At 41.3% G+C, this 25,808-nt stretch overlaps 1 protein-coding gene and 1 long non-coding RNA gene across 5 annotated transcripts in view; one reads left to right on the forward strand and one right to left on the reverse strand.

Moving 5' to 3' along the window:
• The window catches only part of LOC115375907 (rho GTPase-activating protein 12-like), a 70,611-nt gene that overhangs the window by 22,105 nt on the left and 22,698 nt on the right, over positions 1-25,808 (forward strand). The window lies entirely within an intron of this gene.
• Positions 14,419-15,572, reverse strand: LOC115375915 (uncharacterized). Its single transcript, XR_003929754.1, has 2 exons — positions 15,431-15,572; positions 14,419-15,314 (listed from the first exon to the last, which is right to left on the reverse strand). It is a non-coding gene; the product is annotated as an uncharacterized LOC115375915 (long non-coding RNA).

Raw genomic sequence — 25,808 nt, forward strand, 5'->3', positions numbered from 1 at the left:
GAGTTCTTCTTCAAAGGGATGATGGCATGCGACGGTATAGCTAAGAGGATGCACTTAGAGCTTGCCATGCGTCATTACATAAGTGCCAGCTACGTAACATTTGTTTGGACAGCTGGATGGAGAGACGAGCTCGGGGCAGCAGTGATGATGGGAGACAGGGTGATGAAGAGGAGGAGGAATATTTTGTAATATTAATTTGCTGATTTGGGATAGAGCTTTTTTATGCAAATGAAAAGGACCAGTCCTCCAGATTCCATGCTTTGAAAAAAATATATTTCACAGTGGCATTTTTTTTAATATATATATATATATATATATATATATATATATATATATATTCTAAGGTAAGCAGGTGCAGAATCTAATCTTTTCTCCTAGTTATCTTTAGCTTCATAAAATTTGGATTTACTGGCAGCATTAAATAAATTGCTCTAGCCTATAACAGTATACAAACAAGTACTTTTTTTTAATTTAGTTTGAGTTTACATTGCCCTGTTTCTAAGTTATGAGGGGAACCAAAACCACCTTGCATATTTGACCACCCACTAAATGACAGAGGACAGTTAACACCATATAATCTCCTGGTCCAATATAAATAAAGGTTTGCTTGGAGCCCTGCCTATGTGTACTCATGCTGGTCTGGGTGATGACAGCGTGCACTATAATTTCTCACTTTCCAGTGGGAAGGACTGTCTCTGTCTCTGCTCTTTGCCCCCAGTCAGGTTTTGAGTCAGAAATGATTAACTGTGGCAATATAGCAGCATGGCTGTGTAGCTTGACATTTCAGATTTCATCTCAGTATCATGCACTTGAAAGGAAAGGGCAACAGAAACTTGACTTGAAAGTTTTTAAACACGTTTTTACGCCCCTAAACAGGGATGTATTTAAGTCAAGTGTCTCTCTAAGAAAAATTTAGCCCCCTTTGCCCAGATTCCTTTTGTGCGATTGTGCAGTTTGATTTGAGTTGATTTGATTTGATTTGATTTGAAAGTTTTATTTTGAACAACAACAACAAAAAAAAAAAAAGAAAAACAACAACAGACAGTTTTGTCCTGTTTGACATGACTCTATATTTTATGTAGACCTACTATCATTTATATAGTGTAACTATTGTTGAGAAGAATTATCTTGACTTCTCCAGCTACTGGGTGATAAGTTATAGTAACATTGCCCTGCCGCTATCAGCATGCATCATCAAGAAAACAAAACTAAATCTGGAAAATGAATGAAAAATATGTAGGAGACCTGCATAGATTGTTGCGGTCAACACGGCTCTGTGGGCAACGGCACTTGAAGCTAAATTGTGCACAATGAATGCTAGGGCTGCAATTACAAAGGCCTACTTTCTCCCCACAGCTTAGAGTGGGTTTCTTATAGACGTCACAGCTCCAAGGTTTGATGTCAGTGGGTCAGTGCAACAACCAGAATGATTTTGTTTTCCATCCAGCTCTGTTATATGGCCTTGGCTGGCGTAAAGCATCCAGTGTTACTACATCCACATAGGGCAAAGGTCACGGGATAAAGAAACCAGTCTGTTAAAGGGAGGGAAATAATACCAGCTGGGTGGGGATCAATGACTGGATCATCCCCGCTCAAGCTTGTTCCAGTTCTGGGCACTGCATACAGTGTTGGCTAGTATGGCCCCTGAGTATTTAGTATTATAAATAATCAGGCCGTAGATGTGACATAACCTCGTATGTCACCAGCTCTCTCTTATACACAAACCTTGCAGCTGTTTTGTTAATTGAGTAAAGCAAGGCGCATCACTGCAGGGGTTAGTGTTAACAGTGTGTGAAATGAACGGCGTGGATCACTTGCAAAACTAAACAGAACACCTGCCAAGAACAACTTTCGCCAGCCAAAATGATGAATATGCATTCATCACAGAAATATGCCACCATACCTGTCATCAGTGATGTTTCATACACCGAGTCAGGTATTTCAATAAAGAGACATGAGTAGATTTAGTACTAATTCAAAACGTTCTCACACATTTATACAAATTTGAAATTCATCACAACGTTACGTGCCACATGGAAATGTTTCATTTTAACTGACATTAGGGTAGTTAACCATCCATTCAGTGGAAAGACAGGATTCACAATTTGCAAATGTAGATGTCACTGTTTTTCCAGAGCACGAGACAGCCTATCAGCAGCCTGTGTGGTGGATGACTGTTACTGATTTACAAACTGAAGAAAATTTTTACAGACATCTGGCAATTGGCGGGTGGTAATTTCAGGCCCTTTCTGAAAGAATTTCTGCATAGATGCATCCACCAAATGGCATGTAACTAATGTTAACCAGAGCATTTAAATTAAGTAACCACATGAAAGGTGTTGTGTTTGTCTGTCACACCATCCCTGTGCACATCACGTAACCTCGACCAGTTCCACAGCCACATGACACTCTAAGCCCTCGGGTGAAATGCTTACATGTGTGGTTTATGATTTTCAAGACACTAGTTTGTGAGTATACTGCCTATAATATAATGATTGCAGTACTCTGAAAAAACAAAAAAAAAAAAACATAATTGCAGCAAGACCTGCGGTGTCATGCGGTGTAAATGGCTGCACACCGTCTGCTCTTACAGGTCTAATATCAGCTCCTTTCCTGCAGGATGAAAGCTCTTTAACTTCCTGTTGTGGACTGTGCCACTGGGATAATTCCATTTCAGATCAGATTAGTAGATTATTCTAGCAAACCTGCCGTGTCTTCCTCTGCTTCCGCTCCATCTTCCTCCCGCTCCTTTCTCTTATCTGTTCACAATGAGCATCCCGAAAGAGTTTATTTCACCTCTTTGCATTTTGCAGTGTGTTGAACTGACATTTGTGCTCTTGCTAATGGGCTTATAAGCATAACTTTGGAGTGTATGGTTTTGCACAAATGCATGCATGCATGCATTCATGCATGCAGTTTTAATGTGAAGTTCTCTCTCTCTCGCTCTCTCGCTCGCTCTCTCTCTCTCTCCCTCTCCCTCTGTCTCTTCTCACTCTTTCTCTCTCCCTCTCTTTCCCTCTCTCTCTCCCTCTCTCTCTGTCTCCCTCTCTCTCTCTCTCTCTCTCTCTCTCTCTCTCTTTCCCTCTCTCTCTCTCTCTCTCTCTCTCTCTCTCTCTCTCTCTCTCACAAAATTCCAGAGTGAAACACAGCTGATTTTGCAGCCTGGGTTCATAGGCTTAGGGCAGACTTGTGTTTATTATCCATTTGTTCAGCATGAGCGCTCACAGCTGTCCATAAGATTGATTATAGGAACCCTGGCTACTTTCTTATTGGACCCATAACAAACCCAGCCAGAGAGCCAGACGGGCGGCTCAGATACATATCAGCTCTTCGAGGGGATGATGGGTAAAATCTCTTTCCACAAATCATTAGCAATAGCACAGTGCTAGTGGGTACATATTGCAGTGATCTAGTGTATGCAGTCAGTGAAGACTGAGTAAGTGGGTGTTATTGGCTGATGATGGCTGACAGTAATTTGGGAGTGTTCAAATGACACTCAGCCTTATCTTTACAAAGGAAACTGTTTGCCTCTTGCAGCTGTGCAACATACTTGAAGTTGATGTCAGTGGTGGCTGGTGCCAAAGCTTGGCCTTCCAGGTATTTGTGAAGTACAGCCAACTTTCTAGCATTGTCACCAGTTTTTTATGCAAGCTAGCATATTTTCTGACCTAGGGCTGCATGATATTATCAATATTATTGCAGCAGAATCATACTGTGATTGTATGGGAATTCTTTGGATATGGTGACATGTTTCTGTCTAAACTTATGTTTTTTTGTTTTTTTTTTATTTAAAACTGATGTAACTAAGCATTAAATATTCAAACAAATAGCCTATTATTTGGAAAATTCACAGATTTGTTTGACATTTTGCCTGACAGCACCATTTAATTCCCTGGGATTTGTTCATCAGTTTGGGATGAACCTTAATTATTATGTAATGCGATTTTTCATACATTATATACATTTCATGACTATCATAACCAAGATAGATTAGCTGACTGACAAGTGACACTTGTTTATTTTTACTGTTTAATTCATTATTCTTGCCAATTAAATGTTGCAATTAATCATATGATAATACTGACACACATCCCAAACTGCAACACAGATTATCTCAAATCTGTAAACATGAAAACAAATATGTTGACTGCTGAAATTTGATTTTGACACATTTTTTTGTAACCTCGTCCATCACAGTGACAGGTCATGATTTGTTGTGGTGGAAACCCTTATCCTGTTATAGCAAATGTAAAATGCAGTTTAATCACACAGAGAAAACCAAGCGAGTCCCATTTGTCTTGTTAAACTGGTTTGATGTGAGCAGGTTTTCGTGCCTTGTTCAAGGCTGCTGCCTGAGACGCCGGAGAGATGAAGCACACTTTGTTCATTAGCATACCAGAAATACAGGTTCAGTGAATGGCAGGTACACTGAGCGGGGAGAAACAAACGGTTTTTCCAAGGACAGCTGGATTTCAGTGCGCCAGGAAAACTAGAAAAACATATTACACAACTCTTGTTAGTATCAATCACACTCAAGAGTTTTTCTTTTGGCCCCTTGCTTATTGGATGCTGAAGGTTCTCTCCTTCTCCACAGTGTAAAATAGTTAATGAATGAGTGAAGTGTTGAGATGAAGCTACTTATCCATATCTGTAAACGTGTTCAACCCTTTCTGTGTGTTTTTGGAGATCAGCTGGGATCAGGAAGGGGAAGGCTGGTTTTTCCTGACCATGTCTTACATCTTTTCATTTACCTTTCTCTGAAGATGAACCCTTAAGCCTTGAGGAATTGAGGGTTTTGTTCATGGACGCTTCATCGGGGCCAGTGCTTGCCAACACGAAGCTTTAACCTGAGTTGTCATTTAAAAAAAAAAAAAAAAAAAAAAACTCTGTATAACCGCTAGCCCCCCCCACCACTCTGCCAAACCTCAAATCCTCAAGTACGCCAATCACTTTTGCTGTTTTCCCGGCTAACTGGCTATTTACATATAACGTGGAAAGCTGCAAATGATTATTTATCTGCCAATATGGATGGCTGTGTAAACAAATTTATCAGTACCTGTAAAAACTGACCAACATTTGACTTGTGGGTGGTGCTACCTCCCAGCCATTGGTGCCATTCATCCTGACTTGCTCTGTTCTAGGAGGCACCATCTTAAAGTGCATCCTCCTCTCGGTCTAGGAGATCATGGTTTTCCTCCTACATCATGCTACTTCTATATATTCTTGCTTTGTCTTCCTGTTTGTATTCCGAAAGGCTGTTTTGATCCTTGTCATTTGACCGTAATATTCGAACGTCGGAGACGCTCCGTAAGACTTCATCAGATTGCAGCAGAAAGAGAACGGGAAACTGAGACGTTTTCCTCGTACAGGCACTCTTTGCCCTGCCTGGGAAAAACAAACACTTACCAGCCAGACTCTACCCAATCTTCCCATCTGTGTCACCGGCCTTTTGTTGTGGAAGAGACGACAGCCTGGCCAACAAGACTACAAGCCACATGATGTAAGAGTTGCCCTTTTTCAGGTGAACACTTGCACAGAGAGCTGTCAGAAAAACTGTGGTTTGTTTCCCCAAGAGAAATTGAGGCCTCCTCTGAACTGCTCTCCCCTTTTTTTCTGGAAAACTGGAAAAAAGATATTTACACATACAGCTCATATATTTCTTGTGCTGAGTATCTGACACTCGTGGTAAGAAATCACTCAATCATGAGGTGCCGAAGAAATATTTGAGTGATTAATTGATGGATTGCAATAGATATTAGTTTGCCTTACTGGTGCTGGCTGGTATTCCATGGAATCACCTGAGTGTTTTGCGGCCAGGTTCAAACATTTCAGCTCAACAGGTTGAAACAGGTTTGAGGGAAGAGGCAGGATGACTGAATGTGTTGCACGGCAGTCTCTCAGAGCTCCGTGTTGAATTTTTTCCCCCTCACTACCGCATAGCTGTAGCAGGCCTTTGATTCCCTCGGCCTGCCCGCCTGCCTGTCGGTATGACCTTGCAGTGTTTGCATAGGCATTGAAGTAATCACAGCCAGCAGCTCCCATCTCAGTCTCCTCTCATCACGTTGCTCTGCCTCTCGAATGCCCTGCTGGTGGATGGTTTTCACTTTGCTCTGCTCCTCCATGTTTGTTCCCCCTTCTTTTTACCCACTCAGTGGCTATCTCATCTTTGTTAGCCATAACTAACACAAAAACTAAAAGCATTTTTGCCAACTGATATAAAATAAAGAAAAAGGTTTGCAAAGAAACAAATACTGAATAAATTGCAGAGACTGCTTTATATTTTATCTTTCAATGCAAGTAGACCCAAGTGGTCCTACATCATTCCTAATCTGCCAGTGAAGTTTACACTGACTGTCACTGACTCTCTCCTGAGATATGCTTACATTAAAAAGAACTAAAACTAAATCTGACACAAAACACTAGTAATTTTCCAAAATAAAAACTAAAACTGTAAATGTGACTGAGAGAACTAAGTAAAACTGCACTAAAATTGGAAAGGAAGGTCTGAAACTAAATAAAAATAAAGCTAAACTACAAGCTCAAATTCACTTGCTCAGTGGGACAGACAGCAGGACTACAAACAAACTCATTTTGGTCACTTTTTGAAGGCGTCATATTCGCAGACTGGCATCTCGCACATGTCAGCAAAAAAGCTGAGTAACAAAATAGACCCAGAAATGCAAGACACATTGTTGGTAGCTGTCTTTATGTCACTTATGTTTGGAGTTGGGACATGAGGCAGCCAGGTGTATCTTGTTTTAACGTCGTTTAATTGTATTAGGGTGGATTTTCCCTTTAATGTCATGCCCTGTCCATTGAGTTGTCCTCTAGCAGTCAGGATGTTGACTGTAGTTTAACAGGCACTAACACAGTGGCAGTAAATCACTCCACGTTTATGACTTCAGGGTTGGTTCTTTGCCGCTGATAAAGAGCTCAGTCTGATTCTGAACTCAGAACAGCGTTAAATAAAGTTCCTTAAACAGATTCTTTGAACACACCAGTGCTTTACTTTTTCAGCGTACTTTCACAGGCAAATTTCTCTCAACTTGTGGCCATAAAGTTGTTTTACAAGGAGAGGTCCTGACACGCTACAGGGTGAATGTGGGATCGTCCTCAGTCCAGGGATCTCTATCTGCCTGTCTTCCTCATACCAGCCCTTTACTTTTCTCCTCCTCCATAAAGAGGTGAGCAGTCGAGGCATGCGGCGCCAAGGATACTGGGACACGTGGCCTCCTCTCCGTAGCTGGAGGAGGTGAAAAATACTCGAGTTCATCTCTTTCTTCCCCCCGCTCCCTCCTAACTGCATTCTTTTAGGTGAGCAGAGACAGGTTGATACATGATGCCCTGTTGAGCAAGGAAAGAGTTTCTGTGAAATGGGCGGTAAAAGAAAATAAGAAGCTTGTCACAGAGAGACTGAAGGGAAGATGGAGGAAAAATAACTTAGTAACAGGAAAAATTCAACCTGCATGGGTTTTTAAGGGAAAACTACTAATATTCTTGCTTTGAAATGCAGAATTACATTTTTATTTATTTATTCATGGTTTATTTGATAGAGACAAACTGAAAACAGCTATCCAGTGCAAGTATCATAGTGAGAGACTGTTACTGAAAATTTGATCCATGAATAAAACATGGGAGGAGAGTAAAATTTCATTGCAGGTTCACTGCACTTTATATAGCTGAGGTCAGGGAGTAATCACGTATTTTTGGTGTATGACGCCGACTGACTGACACCAAACATTTCACAAAAAGCCAATGTTAGCCTAATATATCAGCAAACAGATATCTTGGTCTTACTCAAGGGAAAATAGATGGATGAGTCATTGACAGTCTTGGTAGTTACTTTATTCACCAGCTAATTTTTTAAAAAAATTTTAATGTGTGTCAAAAAAAATTCTTAGGTACACAAAGGTGAATTAAAAAGCTTTTTTCTTTTCAGACATTATCCTTTTGATGTAGTATTGATAAAAGTCAATTTCAGCACTCTGGATGCTGCAATCAAAAGTGACCTGCTGTGGTTAATTTTTAAGTTGTGAGGAGTAACTGCAGCAGCGATGGCCTGTTTTCTGAGAGCACTTCTCTGCAGTGTGTACCATGGTTTAACTGGGATACATGATGATCTATGAGGCTCTTGCACGGGACACAGCAAGCTAACCTACATGGACTGAGAGCAGTGCAAATCCACTCACTGTGGTGCCAAAGAAAACCAGCCACTTGAGCACATGAAACCCGAAGGCTGCCATCAGCAAGCAGAGGAGCCGCTCTCTGAATGCTCCCATCTTAAACTTCATCCCACTACCTTCACCTGTCATTTTCTCATCCTTTGTCTGTTAGATGAACATTATTTGCTCATCACTCACCGCCTGTTGCTTTGTACTGTTGGAGACCTTATGAAAAGACACTGAAGAGAGTGGTTGGGCACCTTGTCAAGCGTAATTATACTCCGAGTTCCTCTAATTGCTCTGTCATTTTACTGTTGTGTGCTGCTTCTGAGCGCTTCTGCATGAGTTCTTGGCCTCAGTCCATTCTGTCGTGCAGCGTAGTTCGCAGGCTTCCTGTTGGAGGAGTCCAACAGATCTCCAGGCTCGTGTTTGGTCATTTTTTCAAGGTGTCCTTTGGCATGTTTGCAAATGATTTATGACCTTACACAGGGCTCTTTTGGTGTTCTGCATGGACTAAATAGTGCATGCTGTAACTCCCAGTGTGCACTGAAAAAAGTGTTACACATGAGTGAGTGAACACACAGAGCTACATAGAGCTGCTTTTCTTGAGTACCTCATAACTTCTTCAGAGCCAGCATGGCAGCTCCTCTGGTTTTATCTGTTCTGTTTAGCCAATCAAATACCAACTTGAGTTTATTTACCTCAAAGCTGTTTCATAATTGTCTAAAATGAAAATCCCCTTCCTGAGGCACCAGCTGTCGGCCAGATGATCAGACTCCTATCCAGCCTGTCCATTATGAAAATGAAAGCGAAATGTTTACGTGCTTCACAACACATACATATGTTTGTGACAGTGTATCCTACACACAGTAATCTGACACTTTTTTAGTTGTCAGAGATGTGTAAAATTGTCTGGTACTCAATTATTGGATGAACATGCATGCAGTGCCAATCATAGACAGCATCAAAAACAGCAGCAATGAGATGTGATTGATTGAGTACCAGTGCGATTTGATTCTCCCCTTCAGGAGTCAAAAGGCAGAGTTTTATATCAAGGGGTGACAAGTGACAAGTCACGCTGGGTTTTTGAAGTTTCCCTGATCAGGTTGGTGCAGTTGACAAGCAGTGCTTATTTACTTAAAGGAAATAAGGAAGTAGCAGATGAGAATGAGAGGAAGGATCCAGCTATATTATCCCGTCCTATAGCAGATACTTTGCTTTCTGAATAAAACCCTGTTAGGTTGTAACAGAACAGACTCCATCGAGGAGAATGGTTAGTAAAACTGTCAGGTCAGTAAACTGCTCATCTGCTAACTGCACAGGCCTCTGAGTGCAGGCATTTCGTTCACATTTGCCCCAAAGATTAGAGCTGAAAATTGAATTGAAAATTGAAAATTACATTTAACACTGAGCTAATGTATTTTGGCTCACATTCCAGCCACCTTATCACACAAAACTGCAGGGACAGGATGGCAAATTAACACCAGCCACCAGCCAAATGCCAGCAAATTTTACCTTATCTGCTGTTACAGCCATTTTTTGGCAGGTGACCAGCCATCTTTTGGACATGTTTTCCTATTCTGAAAAACTAGCTGGCTGCAGAAATGGTGGCCTGTAGACACACAAGTGAGTTTCTTTCCTTGTTTGGGAACAGTGAAAAGTACTTTTGGGTCAGAGTTTTTTTTTTCTTTCTTAAACTTACTGTGGGTTAGGACAATAGTGACATATCATCTGCAATATATTCATCTCACTGACAGTAATCCCTTAATTTCTGTGTTCATGCATGGTTCAGGATGTCAGTAAACAGGCCTCATGTGTCATGCTGCTGTTGTGACTCGCACATTTTTTCCAGTGCCCACTCAGTCATGATGTTCATAATGCGTCGGTCAGTCTGGCTGCATTCACATCTACGCCATAAATCCATGATGCTTATACAGCCTCACATAATCCAGTAATTATTTTTTTCATTCTCCAAGGAAACCAATGAGATCATTTTCCAGATTTGGAATATAGAAACCATACTCACTTCTAGTGGCAGATGAATATTTCCGTGCTTGTTTTCCTTTTTGTGTTTCTTACATCTCTTCAGTCTTTGTCCCACAATGTCTGCATCCGGTAATGTCTACATTGGCTTGATTTATCCATTGTTAGTCCATACACTTTTGTCTCTGCCTTCCTCTGATCTCACTTCACTAAGAGACTTCAGTGGCGGTGCTGAGTCATCATCTGTAGGCCGCCTTTTGAGCTACCTACGGCCTCTCAGACCACCGTTGTCGTCAGCCCTGCTGGCATTTGACTTCTCACCCACCCGTTTAACCCCGCAGCCCCTCATTAATGCATCGAGGAGAAGAATGTGGCTTTTCATGAAGCCTGCTGATGGCTGCGTGGGTCCTGTAGTGGAGCAAATGGAGGATGTTGTGAGTTACTGTTGTATTTTTTTTTTCTTTATTCTGAACCAGTCAGTGCAACAAGAGAATGTGTAGGGATGACTCATCTACAGTATAGACAGTTTGCATCTCTACTGAATCACATCTGCCCACAGAATGTATCTCAAGTTTGGGTCCTTGTGAAAATAAGATTTAACTAATCAGGGTCCATGGCCTTATGCGTGTTCTGGGTTTTGACCAGGAAAAAGTTTGCAGTATCAGGAATAACTTTTCCCAGAGGGCCTGGTTTATCTTTGTCACTGACTACGTTTACATGCACACCATATTCCGATTCGGGTCAATATTCTGGTTAAGGTAATTTTCCGAATAAGGTGTTTATATGCGCTGCAGCAACTGGAATATTCCGTTTACATGTTACTTTGCATATTCCCATGTTTCAGCGTATTCCACCCTCTTATTTTATGCAACACTCAACCTGCGGGGGGCAGCAGTACGTGTATAGGCATCTGGTCTGCCAGAAATACAGAAGAAGAAGAAGAAGCTGTTGCTATTTCTGTGTTTTCTCCCATCGATATCCTCCGTGATATTTAAGTCTTTTACTAGCTGAAGGCAGACTGCAGTCTCCTGGCTCCTGCTGCTGTTCGGCATGTCGTTCTCCCCGCTTGCAGTAACCATAGCAACAAAGACGCCCCAGGATTCATTGTGAATCGAGCATGCGCAGATGTAACTGAATATTCCGATACGGGGCATTTTTCGATTAAGTTGTTTACATGGCACAATATTCTGGTTGGAACAGACACATGCCAGGGGTCTGATTCGGAATATTCTCCAATCGGAATACGACCTTAATCGGGTTCGGTGCGTGTTTTCATGACTCGTGCGCAACCGGAATATTGCGGATATTCCAAATAATACAGGAATATGGTGTGCATGTAAACGTGCTCAGTGACTCCAGCTGAGCTCAATGCATCATGGGTTTGTAGTGTGTTTATTCACTGGGTTAACGAGGATATACCCTCATTCATGTTCATGAATGAGCATCCAAGACATTTGGACATTTGGCCTTAAAGGTACTGTGGTGTGTGCTTGAATGAATAATACACAGTCTTGTTCCTTCCCACAAGGTCTGTTCTTATCCTGTTCAATGGACCCAGCTGGGTTTGTTGCACAACAGTGACGCTGTGTTTTTTGTAATGTGATCTGAGAAGAAGGGCAGGGCCACAAACTGGTGTCAGCTCCCCAACTCTGTGGCTGGTACCAGTTTGCCCTTTTTTCCCGTAACCAAATGTGATTTTTAGAATAAAAAAGAATGCATTCTGAATCGACTTGTTGCTTTTTGTCACAGTCTCTCATCTGGAAGAAGAAAGGCTGACTTAATGTAAACCAGGAGAGTCAACAAGATTTATATTAGTGCACAAGTTGTTGTAAAGGGGCTTTTAGGGGGTCCTCAAATGAAGAATAATCTGATCTTACTGTAATTGAATTCAGTAGAATTTTCTATGACAAAAATGCATGTGTGAAAATTTTAATCTTATGTTTTTATCTCTAGCAAAGAGTAAGATTTATCAGTATGTAAGAGAAATTGTAATGCCACCAAGATAGGAAATCAACTAGTACAGACCTCAGTGATTAAGTCCCAAAATTCACCTGACACTTTCTTTATTTTACAAGCCAACAGACAATGTTGGTTAGCTACCAAGGGGACTGAAAGAGTGAAAAAATCCTTGACCAAGACAGCGGTTAATTCCACTGACATACTTCACATGTGTGTCAGTCTGTCCTGTACGATGACACAGAGTCTCAGTGCTATTTGGGATGAACATGGTAATGTTTGGGTGGAACGTGAAAGTGTCGTGAGCAGTGGAAGCCAGACTGTCCAACATGTGCCTTAGTGCTCTCTAATGGGCTGCTAAACGGGATATGAACTGAATGTGCCCCGACTACCATAGAGGGATTACAGTGTACGCAGACACACACACACACACACACACACAGAGCCATCTGCCTCGCCACTCTCAAATCAAAAGTCTGGTGTCTGCACATGATCTGTCTCGACCAGGGTGAAGTAGTACCTAAAATCCATTTAAATACTCTGTTTTTGTTTTTAAAAAGTCTGGTAGCACCACAGATGTGTAGCTTGTACTCACTGTTCCAGCTTCAGACGGACTTTGCCAGGCAAGAATAATCAAGCACAGAGGTGATTTTAAAAGAGCTTTAAAAAGGCTACCATCAGCCAAATTGCTGACAGCCTCGCAAACACTCAACTCTCTAACTTAAAGGTTACTGACTTGGCTTGAAGGGTCAGTGGATTGGTGTACTGCATGATGTGGCATGTCGATATACATAATAGGGTAAAAGGATGAAAGGAAGCTTGCTGCCGTCAGATCACAGTGTTTTCTGGGATATTTCACTGCCTAGGACTGAGCAGGTCTGAGCCCCCATCTGACACCATAAATACCCCGCAAGGCCAAATAACTGTCATTACCTTGGTTCATTGTAAGACTCACAGATCTTGGCCCAGACTTAGATTTCATATCAGTATACAATTTACCCATCATGCTACTAAATGCACTAATAATGCTGCTCTTTGGCTTTTTAGACCAGCGGAACTGCATCAACTGGCTTTTACTCAGACACTGGAGGAAAGCTTGAAAAGTCTGAAACCAGAGAGCCATTGGCTGAAATCCCCACATTAGGTTATAAATGCAGAAATTTAAAAGAAAACAATTGTTCTCCTCCACACAAAGAAGTACTTCTTTTCTCGTATAACACAAAAACTCCCATCTTATTTACTTTTGGCATGCCATGTAGTTTGAATGACTAGTGTGATGGCCAACCACAGCCAGGAAGGGGAGCAATGTGAAATGTACAAGTTTTGATTGTATAGTCTTCGAGCACGTGCATAAGTTAGAAGAGGAGGTACATTAACATTATCTCATACTAATTATCACAACCCTTGTGGCTAATTATTACTTTTTGCTGCCACAGCTATTGGCCTAATAACTAAAAAATGTTTTGTAATGAATGAAACAACAACAACAACAACAACAACAAAAACATTAGCTAAGACTGACTACAAGACTACAAGGTAACTTTTTCAGTGTCAGGCAGAAAGCCAACAAAGATGTAAGCAAACTTAGCACAGTTACTTACTGTTGCTTGCTCTCACTTTATTTACTTGAAAAAGTACCATTAGGTGCCTAGTTAGCAGATTTGGTAAAACCCATCCACGTACTGAGTGAAATTTAGAATCAAGTCCTTCTGGCAATTGGCATCAAACAGAAATGCAGAGTCGAGATGTTACGGAGTTGTGATTTGCTTTCCCACAAAATAAAGCCTTGCTCGTGGTCAATTTTTCTCTTTAATAATTAATAGTAACTATAGGACAGAGTACCTTAGTATTAATTCCACAACAATGATCTGCAGGTCTCATTTACTAACTTAGTAACTAGCGAACACATCTCTTCATCTAGCTATAACATAATAATAGTCGATTGTTATTGTAAAGTCTGTTGTGCATAAGCGAGAGACAAGAAAGAGTGGGGGGAGAAATGTAACCAGTAATTTTTAACTGCAGTTCTTGAACAAAAATATTTCAATAATAATAATTACAAAACATACAGGCCAATATTCTGGCCGTACATACTTTTTTTTTTTTTTTAATATTTAGGTTAGTCACATTTCCAGTAGTCCTAAATTTCAGTTAACTTCTGTGTCTCTCATAACCCCATTTAAAAATCCTGTTCGCCAGTGCAGTGAGCCTTTAATGAATATGAAATAGGTCACCGCTGAAAAAGAGCTCGCGTGCTCAGCAGAGCCATCCCAGGGTAAGTAAATGGTTTAAATAAAGACACAAGGTAAATTGGGTGTCTCAGCTCCCGGCTTTCATACAGCACTCTGTTTAATAGGCGGTGTGGATGTACAGTATAAACACAGGCAGATTAGCGGTGCATAAGCCTACAGGAGGATGTTGGGACCGTGGCCTGCATTACACAGCAGTAGGACAGGACAGACAGCGCAGATTCTCTGTATCTCTGCCTCATATCTTCATCCTCTTCAAAAGTGTTGGTTCAACGCAGAGGCTGCTGGATTAAGATAACAAGCTTCAAGATGTAAACAACCATCCGTGGTGATAAGATGCTGTCCTAAGCCTTGTTTTGATGGGATGTGACGGCCTTATAGTTCAGGGAAGAGATGCAACCAGAGGCCAGTGGAACAAATCGCAACAAAATCTCCTGGACCAAGATTACAGGCAGACAGATATTCATTGTTTTATAGATATTTCCAAAACCAGTTGGAGCTCAGGAGTGAAAGTTTGTCTAAAAGGTAAAGAACAACCCTGATTCCTGAAAAGTTGTCATTTTGGAGATGCGACATCTTCACCCGACCGTGGCAGCAGTGTAGATAAATGTATGCAAATATGACATGTCACCACATAAAAAACAACAACAAAACAAAACAGAGGGACAAAAAAGAGCTTCCAATCAGAACAAGATGCACACAAAAATATACAAACAGGTAGCTTCCTTGAATGCCAAAGACCGACATTTATTCAGCTTGCACTGCACAGAAAACACAGAGAAAAGCTATTGAACTTTTCAACATTGTCTTTGTATGTTTGATACTAACTAAATAGCTAAATCCTAAAACCAACTAAACAACGGATATATAGATAAAATGAGTACCAAGTTCATTGTCCTTGTAATAAAATCATGTCTTGAACTAGCATTCCTCAGGCAGTACTGAAGGCTAGTGAAGGTGGCCCCTAGAGATAAGAAATTAAAGAAGACAGAAAAAAAGTAAATGAAGCGTTTCCTAAATGTATATTTTCTAGTGTAACATGAAATCTTCCATAAATCCCAATTTGTTTGTGAAAAATACCGCCTGCATCTTCCTCTGTCACATCCAGTTGCACTGTGTGTCCAGAGGAGTGACCACTCCTGTCCACCTGCTCCCCTCTTACATAACAAAAGAACCCCCCCCCACACACACACTGACACACACACACACACACACACACACACACACACACACACACACCCCTACTGTCCTTAGTGGACCCCCGCCTGCCCTCGGGCCGCCAGCCAGCCTCTGCACTGCAGAATTAGCGTCATTAGCAGCGACCAATCAGGTAGTGGGTATTAAGAGCGGATTAATGACTGGGTTGAGGCCATCAGCTGCCTCCTCACTGCACTGCGTCCCCTCCGGCCGCTCGGCTGCACGGCCTCGAGTGATGACATCAGCACAGCGCCGCGCTCACTGACCAGTCACGCACACAAAGTCTGAGGAATCTATACAGACATTTTTAATGCACTAACGAATGTATTTCCTATGTATTTTGCTTGCTGTAGTCAGAATGAAAATAGGCCTGTGCACATTGACCATTATGGGAGTTTGTTTAGCTTTGCTTGATGTTCTTAATGTATGTTTTGTGCCTCTGATAGGTACATTTTTATAAATCCTGGTTAAAGGATAATACCAGTGTTTCTTAAAATGTGCCCATCCTTTATGTTATTTGTCTTCGTATTTTAGACTATCTGGTGCTATTTATTCTTGTCAGGTATGGAAAACAACCTCCATAGACTTCAATACGCCTAGGATAGATAGCAGGGAGCTAGATAGTGTTGACCTTCATGGTAAGCATGAAGCCTTCATTTGGTTTTGTCATAGTTTCTGTTTTATTTATTAGTTGAGTGCTTTTTTCATGCGTTACATTACACTCTGCTTCCTGTCTGCCACCTGACACCCACAGGAGGAAATGGAAGTTCACACCAGCACAGTAATCCCTTAAAAACATGTCACCTTACAAATTATATTGTCACACTGTGTCGTTTTATTCAGCGACAGCAGTTCATTTCAAGCTATCTTTGACACCTTAAAGTATGCATTTTAAATTCAATGAAAAGTCATTTTGAGTACAACGGTAAGCACTGTGACTAGGGAAGGATAGACTTGGAGGGGAACTGGTTATAACTGAAAATGATGCCAGTATCCTCCTTTTCAAGTGGTATAATTATTGTGATGACTGCTGCCATACCTGAGACACTTTTTATGCTGAAGGACTCCACTGTGAAGACGTCTGTGACTTCGGTGTGAGTTGGGAATGCTAAATGGACTGCATTTACATAGCTCTTTTCTAGTCTACCAAATACTGACTACCTAGAAGCACTTTACAAAGCAGACCTCATATTGACACATCCACTCTCACACACTGTGGGTAGAGGCTGCCGTGCAAGATGACAGATCGAACCCAGAACTGTCCAGGCACTGGATGACTAGAGCGGGGCGGTAGGAAAATTTAATTTAACTCAAGTTTATCTTGTTGTATCATGGTGTGAAGCAGTAGGTCAACCTGCAGTGGTGCCGAACCACCAGAGGAGGGGCGTCGGGTCACCTCATTGTTAGAGAGACGGCCCTGTGGCTAAAAATGGCCCAGGTTTAATCCTTGAAACAGTCAGCATCTCCTGTGGAAATGTCCTCGAGCACAGCAGTGACCCCCTGTAGCTGCTCACTTGTTGTACATGGTTGTGGATTAAAGGGTCAGTGACGTGTGTGTGTGTGTGTGTGTTTGTGTGTGTACATGGCAAATTAAAATGAGATTGCTAGCGTTTGGAAAAAAGTGACGGTGAGTTGAGGCATCCTGACCCATCCTGGAGGGAATAGCCCTGTCCTCTGTGGAGAGGGCAGAGCGGGACCCGGCCAGCTGCTGCCCCAGGCACGCAAACATCTGGTCAAACACACAGACCCTCTGTAGTCTGAAAACACACACACACACACACACACACACACACACACACCACTGGGAAACTTTATGCCGCCTTACATTTGAGAAGTGCCAACACTAATAATTCTCTCTGTGTCTTATTCTTGATCTCTTGCTCTCTTTCATTCACACAGCCTCACATTCATACAGACGCTTTCATTTTCATTCATTTCTTTTAATCATGAAGTCCCACTGAAATCAAGATCTTGTTCATAAAACTGACAAAGGCACATATTATCCACTCACACATCTCATCCATCAGAGGGACATCGATTACATATATTATAAAGAACTGTCATGGAAAATATATGAAAATGTTTGATATCAGTGCTTTGAACTCACTGAGGCGGATAAGAAATTCTAATTTCAGAGTCCTTTGCAGTCTGTTCCATCAGTAAGAAATCTTGTCATAATTCACAATATCTAACCACAAGATCTCAAAACATCTTGAATGCAGTTTAATGAAATATTTTATGTGAGTTCAGTTTTAAACATCTTTTAAAGGGCCTTTTTACATTGAGAGAACTGCCACAGACCTACATTAGATTCTGATAGGGCTACATTTTTAATTTTCACGTTTATTTGAATTGTGAGGATTTGGCTGAGTTTAAAAAAGGTTTGAAAAGCCTTCTAACTTGATGAAATTTGCACACACCTTAACCCTAACCTTCTTTTTTCTTTTTCTCTGTCTTTGCCTCAAAGCAGCAGTGGCAGCTGTGGTCCCAGACTCGACTGTGTGTGTGTGTGTGTGTGTGTGTGTGTGTGTGTGTGAGAGAGAGAGAGAGAGATAGAGGACTATTCAGATGAGGAACAGTGAGGCACTGGATGATCAAGTCCACAGCTGTCGGACACAGAGCGGCACTCCGCTGTCTGTCTTTAAGCACACAGAGCTCATGGTGGTTAATTGGTGTAATAGTGCTGTGTGCCAGCCAGCTAATGGGGCTTCTCTTTAACAGACTTTACAACTCACAGAGAATTTAAAATGATAGACGGGGAAGCCAAAAGTAGTAATCTCTGGACAGACTGAAAGCTCGTCTGTGGGTTGAGAAAATTCTACCATTCTTGGGATTGTAATTGTTTTTCAAAACCCACTAGATAAACTGAAAAATAGCCTACATGTTGGTCAGTCTGAAAACAAGGCTGTTTTTCTGAGCACCTGAACAGTCGGTATTCTGGAGGAGAAGTTTTTACCCAACAGCAGTAATAACCATAGTAAATATTGATGTAAGTTTTCCCTTTTCCCCAGCTGTGTCTCTTAGCTGGCTCTTGTAAAGCACAGCCACGCAAAAAGATTTGCAAGAGAAACACAGTCTCACGCCAAGTCTTCGGTATGCACACATACAGCACATTCTTTAATTGGTATTTATTTAGGAAGGCAAGCAAATGAGGAACAAATTTTGGCTTTCTCAACCCTTGACTTTATGCTGTACTGTGTAGAGGCAAGACAGCGCAAACTGTGTGCAGAAAATGAATTTAGAGAACTTGTTTTGACATAGTTTTCGATGACTTCTGTTATGACAATTTCAGCTCCTTGACCTCTCCTCGTCTTTTTCCTCTCATCTTTTTATCCGTCCTGCTGTTGATCAGCGTTGACCCATTTGCAGCCCTTTGTGAGAGACAAGAGTAGATCAGATCCAGATTCAGAACAAGACCAGAATTTCTCCGTAGACCTACTTCTTGACAGATGTCGGTGGTGACACACTGTTGGGATTACACAATAGGGAGCAGTTCTCAAAGGATAACTCCAATGTGATTTGAGGGTTTCTTTCATGCTAATTTTTTGCATTTCCATCTTGTCACTGACAGTTCTGTCTCATTTGACATGCATTCATCACAGTTAGACATTTAAATAGGTTTTGCCGTACCTCCCAGGCTCATTACTTCCATTCAGTTCCAGTTAGCATTGAAAACAGACGTCTTTGGAGAAGACTGTTTTGTACATCTTTCTTTTTTTTATATTTATTGACTGAACAATTAAAGATGGAAGAGCATGATAAAGATATTAACCCCCTTTTTTCTAACTTACCCTCAACACTGAACATAGTCTCCACTAGGGGCGTCGCAGTGGGGGGAAAAGTGGGACTGATTACCGAGGGCCGCAATGGGGGAGGGGGCCCTTGAAAGGCCTGAAATAAAAAGGTTTGCCTATTGGTCGGCTATACAAGGGCCCAATAAGATTTCTTTTCATGGAGCCCAAAATCCCTGGCAGCACCCCTGGTCTCCACACATACATTTTTTTGTCAGTACTTTCCTGAGTAAAAGGTCTTAAAGGTCGGACTTAAAGGTCTTTATTTGGTGATTTTGAATTCAGGTCTATGTCTTTATCAAATTATAAACTGATGCTTGAACATACAGCTTGGGGCTTAGTTCAGTGTTATGGGTTTATGTTCTTGTAGTTCATCTTTCTGCTTCAGTATTTATCCTTTATTTTTTTCCATTTAAGGTGTGGCCCTACACCTGCTCCTAACCCCACTTGTTGGCTAGCTTACCTGGTTTTGATGAACGATCTTTGCACTTTATTCCAGAAATTGAAAAAAAAATAAGCAGACTGGCTTGATGAGGGCACTACAATTAGAGGTTAAAATATTTAACCTGAATGGATTATGTTAGATACCACTGCAAGTTTGAAGGGCTGATGCATTTTAGCACTTTTAACACTGCAGTGGTTGTGGCAAAGCTCCATAATCAGCTTCAAAAAGGAAATACAAAAATCTCATGCTCCATAGAGGACAATTTAAACAGTGTGAAATACTAAAGGAGGAAAAAAAAAAAAAGAAATGGTACACTATGCTTGTGCGCTACACCAGTCCAATTTTGTTGAAGCTTGGAGGGATGATGCATCTTGACCCTAGTTGGCCTGAGCGGTGCCTGCATCATTCATGGGGGGCGACATGTTTACTTGTTTATAAATGAGTCTGGGAGCCTGCGAGGTGGCCTGTGGCGTGTTGTGGTTGTTGGAGCTTCCTGCCTGCTGCTCTGAGCCTCGTAAAGTCAGTCAGGACACAAACTCACCACAGGCTATTCACTGCAGCCAGTGTTTTCCCTGCACTGCATTGTCTGCGCTTTTCCCCCCATTCAATGTAACTGCACTGTAGTTGCGTAATGGCCCAGGGTGGTTCCAGTGTTTAAAGGCCTTTTTGTGTTGACTTGCAGTGTGTTTGTCCGCGGTCGGCTTTTCTTCCCTTTTATTCAGTTCAGCCACATTTACTGGGATTACCTCAGACCAGCCTGAATGAGTCACCAGGCTATAATGGACATTAGTCTACAGGCAGGTGGTTTTTCAGGTTTTTTGTTTTTTGTTTTTTTTCCAGGATGTTTTAGCCTGTGTTTCTGATTAATCCTCCTATCCTCTACACCTATCAGTCTTAATATTTCACTTCACGTACTCAAACCTTCCACCTAGAGTTAGTTTTTATTTACTTGGTAAAGGAGATTAAAATTAAAAAAAACAGAAATTACAAATATATGGGGGATTTAAATAATACAAAATACTTGGAAAACATCTAGTACCCAATGCATCAAATAACAAAAATCAGAAAAATCAGGAACTAAACAAGAACATGAAGACATCAAACTTCAGGAGAGAAAGCAAATGGAAAAAAAAAAACAAAAAAAAAACAATGACTAATGATGCAGCAAAAAGAGATTTCTGAAATAAAATCACACACATGCATATCTCAGTCGTGTGTTCCACCCGTATATTGGAGTCAGACCCAGCTTTTCCACCAGGACCGGAGCTCTCTGAGCGTATCTGGTAATCTGTAATCTAATCTTATCAGGACCAGCAGACTGACCCTTCCCCATATTTACAACCTGCTCCACTGGACCCTCCTCTCTTCCTGTTTCCCTCAGGCCGTGTCACGCGCTCCTCTCATTGGTTATCTGCTCTCAGGCCAGCTGTCAGTATAGCTGCTGGCTCGCTGATATACAAGCTGTCAAGCAATTGACTTACTTGGAAGTTTTGTCCTTTTGTAATGGTGTGAAAAGATGTGACTTGTGTGTGAGCAGCAGATCTGTATGCCTACAGGCTGCCTGCAGGCGGCCCGGTCACCGTCCCATAACCAGAAGTTCGCAAGTTCCTTCTGCTGTGATGCAATGAAATGAATCTGTGTCTGTGGCTGCTTTTTTCACTGCCTTCATGCTCAGTTTCAAATTGCTGCTCGCAACCGATTGTGTTTTTTTTTTTAATTTCAAGAAGGAGCCAGGAACGATATCTGATAGCAGTGTGAACTCACGGTGATGTCAAAGAGGCTTTCCACTATGGAATGGACTCTAGTATTCAGTATTCATTTCACTGTAAATTGTGTCAAGACTTTTTTTTTTTTTTTTTTTTTTTTTTGAATAGTTACCCTTAAAGCTACAACTTTCCCAGGTCTATATGAAGATGTTGACATTTCCCCTTCTCTTTAAGGGAGGTTTTTTTTTTTTTTTTCTGTTTTCCATTCTCACATGTGATGATTCCTTCATTGTGATACAGTGTATTGTGGGCATTTCTACAATATATGTACATAGTAGCCTCTTTTCTTTTATTAGATACCCATTTTTTCCCTTTTATTCTCTTCATCACATGTATTTGTATGAACATGAGATGTTATGTGCGCTTCATAATGTGCAGTCTTATCTGAGGGACATTATTGATTTGTGTTGCAATATAATGACATGCACTCACTGTCATTTCCTCTGCACCCTGTCTAATGCTTTTGGAGCTGAAATGCATTGGTCAGCAGCCGGGTTTTTAAATTATGCTTAGCCATGTAATACTAAAGGCTTTATAACATTTTTCAATGGAATAGTGTGCCTTGTAGGTTTTTTTTTTTGTAGTTTGCTAGTCTTATTCTACACAGGATGTTTATTGAAATAGGAGAACTTAATATATATTTACATTTTTTGTTAGTCTTGAGTCAGCCAGTCAGGTGAACTACTTTGCTTTCTCTCCATTGCTGTGTCTCACTTTTTTCTGTGGTAACACTAGCTCAGCCCAGCTGCCAAAATGTCCCAAACTGTTTCCGGTCAGTGATGTAAGATTTACAAGTCATGGCAACTCTGACAAATTCTGATTTGAGTGTCGAAATAGACGTTGCATTTAGACTGAGTGCCTCCGTATCTGATGTCGTACAGCATAGCCGTGTGCTGCAGATTGGAATTGCAAAAATGTGACCTCATGCAGGTTTTTACATCGAACACAGGTTTAGCAATCTGTGTCACTTTTTAAGTAAAAAAAAAAAAAAAAAAAAAAATCAAAAATGGGACACTTTCAGCTGCAGCGATCACAGCCGAAACAGGAATTGCATGAAACAGTTTCCTTATTGAGTTGTGTAATAAGGCAGCTGTAGCACTTACAGAAATGTGTAGGTGGAGAGAAAGGCATGTTGCAGGGACACAGCGCCTCCTTCACCGACCTACATCTCTCTCATGTTGAACTTTCACCCCTCACTAACAATTACCCTGTTGCCAAGAATAGGAAAGGCGGCGCGTTAGTCATTTGCCAGTGTAAGTAAATCCGAGATGAACAAGGAAGTGTTGGAGAAATAGGTGTGTGTATGTTTTTCCATCCGTGAACATGTTTTGTGTGTGTGTATATGAAGCCACAGACTCAGAGGCTGGCACTGAAGTATGAGCAGTCTGAATGCTGGTGTGTATGTTTTGTGTTTGGTGCTCAGCTCCCTGTGGTATGCAGCAGAGCAGGTTGATCTGTGTCACATAGGAAAGGTGAGGGGGGAGTCCTGCCCCTCCTCTCCTGTGTCACAGGCCCCGCCCTCTGACGCTTCACAGACTTGTAGTCAGACTGCCACCTAAAGGACTCGGCTTCCTGCCTCTCTGGTCAGCCATGACCTTTAGATCACTTGTCGACGCGTCACCTAGAAATGTGAAAAAGATTGGACAAAGTGTCTCTGCTTTCTGTGGCATGACCTTCAAACATTCAGCTGCCATATTATTTTTTGAGATACTGAGTGAGTTTAATTGTTGCGTTGGCTGAAACTTGTTCACTGTAACAGTGAATTAAAGACTCAGCTTGTTTAGTTTTGTAAATAAGCTGGATATAATATACAGAAAAAGCAATCAGAATTGCTTCGGTGTATGAAATGTGCTCTATAATTAAAGCTGCCTTGCCTACATTTCATCATTGTTTCCAATCACTCAACAAGTCTTATTTTGTGTATACCTACTGTGCCTCTTGGCCAACTAGTTTACTTCTGTCAAGTGGAAACTAAGGATTACATGTTTTTACAGAAGAAAGAAATAAAAATAGAGAGAATTACATTAACATGACTCAAAACAACTTAGAAACAAGAACGATGAGATAAAAAATCAACTGGAAAAATATTTAAAATGCCAAACGGAAAGAAATGTCCTCTAAATGTATTGAGAAGAAACAAGCGAGTAAGATTAAAAGGTGCTTATTCACAGGTAAGTTTTGACCTGCGTTTTTAGAAGGTGAATGGTAAAGGAGAGTATGTGGTGGAAAAATCCCTGTCCAGCCCCGCTGCTCGGTTCTTATAGCTGAGATAAGAAAGTCAGAGTCGGCCTTAACTTTATTTCAACTCGGGGAACAACTTGGCAAAAAGTGAACACGGCGTTCTACATCTCACACTAGACTAACCTAAATATAAAGTATGTGATGCCAGCGCGTCAGCAGCCATTTTCGTCTAATATTAGCTCTGATACATTCACTGCCTGAAGCACAGTCCTAAGCCTTTTCCCTCTCTCTCTCTCTCTCTCTCTTTTCCCTCTCTCTATCTTTCTGTTTCTTCCACTTTGTCTTGCTGGCACTGATGTGGTTTATCTGCTGCTGAGGAACAGTGGCCGGGGTCGATTGTTATGCCGGTGCAGAGCTGCAGGCAGTACAGATAAGGCTGTGCAGGTCTCCTATCTGGGATTGGCAGCGTCACTCTCCATCCCTTCCCATTCTCCAGCCATTAACCCCCGCTCTGGACTGAAACAGGAAATTAAGAGTATGCTAAGCCACTGTCAATGCTGTGTAATTGGCTGCGGCGTCACAGTGTGCCTCAGGCTTGGTGCTTTGAATAACTATGACCCCTGGTGTTGTGGGCCTCTGTGTGTGTGTGTGTGTGTGTGTGTGGCTGTGGGTGTGGGTGCGTTTACCACATAAACCCTGATATCGAGGGTAACTGGTCAGTGTCATGCACCAGCTTCTGTCAACACCACACCACACAAAGAGGCAGTGGCACAGTCTGATTACTTTACCAAATATGCCAAATATATTATATCATGGTATCATATGATCTGGGATTTTGGATCTTGTTATATGATGTTATGGCATAAATGTTCAAACTGTTCTGTTGCTTTTCCCCACCTGCTTGGTCATATCGACATTAGTGATGACTGTTTATCGGATATTTCTTGTGTCTAAATATCTCTAAATATCTAATCAAAGATAGATGATTTGATCCATACTGCCCCGCTATATCCCACGTAATGATAATACCTTGGAAGTTTAACATCCTGTTTCTTTAAGAGTCCTCGCTGCTGATGTGCTGTGGAGCGAGAATCCCAAAAATTTCCACTGGTGAGGAGTCCTGCTGGTTTCACATCAAACTATCAGAGAAAGCTCAAATCATCATTTCTGTTAACATCCAGCAGAGCCAAGGGGAACCAAGGGAGTGAAATAATTGACCCAATTTGGATCAGAATCCATCAGCATGATGGCAGAAACTAAGAAAATAAAGCCCAAGTTGAAAATAATCTTTTTTTTATTACTGCCGAAACACAATAGTCACCTCACATATGGCACTATATATATCTATATATCTATATATATATCTATATATATAGATATATATTTAGCATAGTGCACCTGTTTTATTTAAATTATCACCTTTAAATTTGTAATTACATTGAACATTTGGTATTCATGTTGTCATTTGAAAAACCCATATTAGCATCAGTATCATCGCTGTTAGTTTATTTGTTGTGTGCAATGTGTACACTGGCCAACTCCTACTTAAAACACAGTGGACTTTGAAAGAGCAGCTCCCATAGTGTTAGAGGTCAACCTCTTAATGTCCTAATGTGTTCCAGTGATTTTTAGAGTGTTCCCAGTCTAGTATTGATCGGCTGGTCAATCTGTTCACACCAGATGTCCTGCACCAGCTGCTCAGGCCAATACCACTGCTGTAATGCAGTTAAGAAACACCCAGTGCATTTTTAATGAGCCAACCTGGCAGCCCAGCCTTTTGTTGCATAAGAGTTGCCACGATTTGAGGAAGCGCACATCACCGGCACGCTGCCGTGGGAAAACCTTGTAACTGCACGTGGTGATGATGCTTGTGCTGGAGCTGAAGGTTTTAGGATTTGATCCATTTATAGGCAGAGCTGGGTTCAATGCCTTGGGGCACATAAAACCTATTCAAACCCCATGACAGTAACAAAAAAAAAAGAGAGATCAGTCTGAGAATAAGGATTTGTTTTAAGTCTTAAAACCTTTTCATTTCATGTTCTGAAAAGGCCACAGACCCCCATGTGAAGTGATTTTGC

The sequence above is a fragment of the Myripristis murdjan genome, chromosome 17, assembly GCF_902150065.1.
Source record: "Myripristis murdjan chromosome 17, fMyrMur1.1, whole genome shotgun sequence".
NCBI classification, from domain to species: domain Eukaryota; kingdom Metazoa; phylum Chordata; class Actinopteri; order Holocentriformes; family Holocentridae; genus Myripristis; species Myripristis murdjan.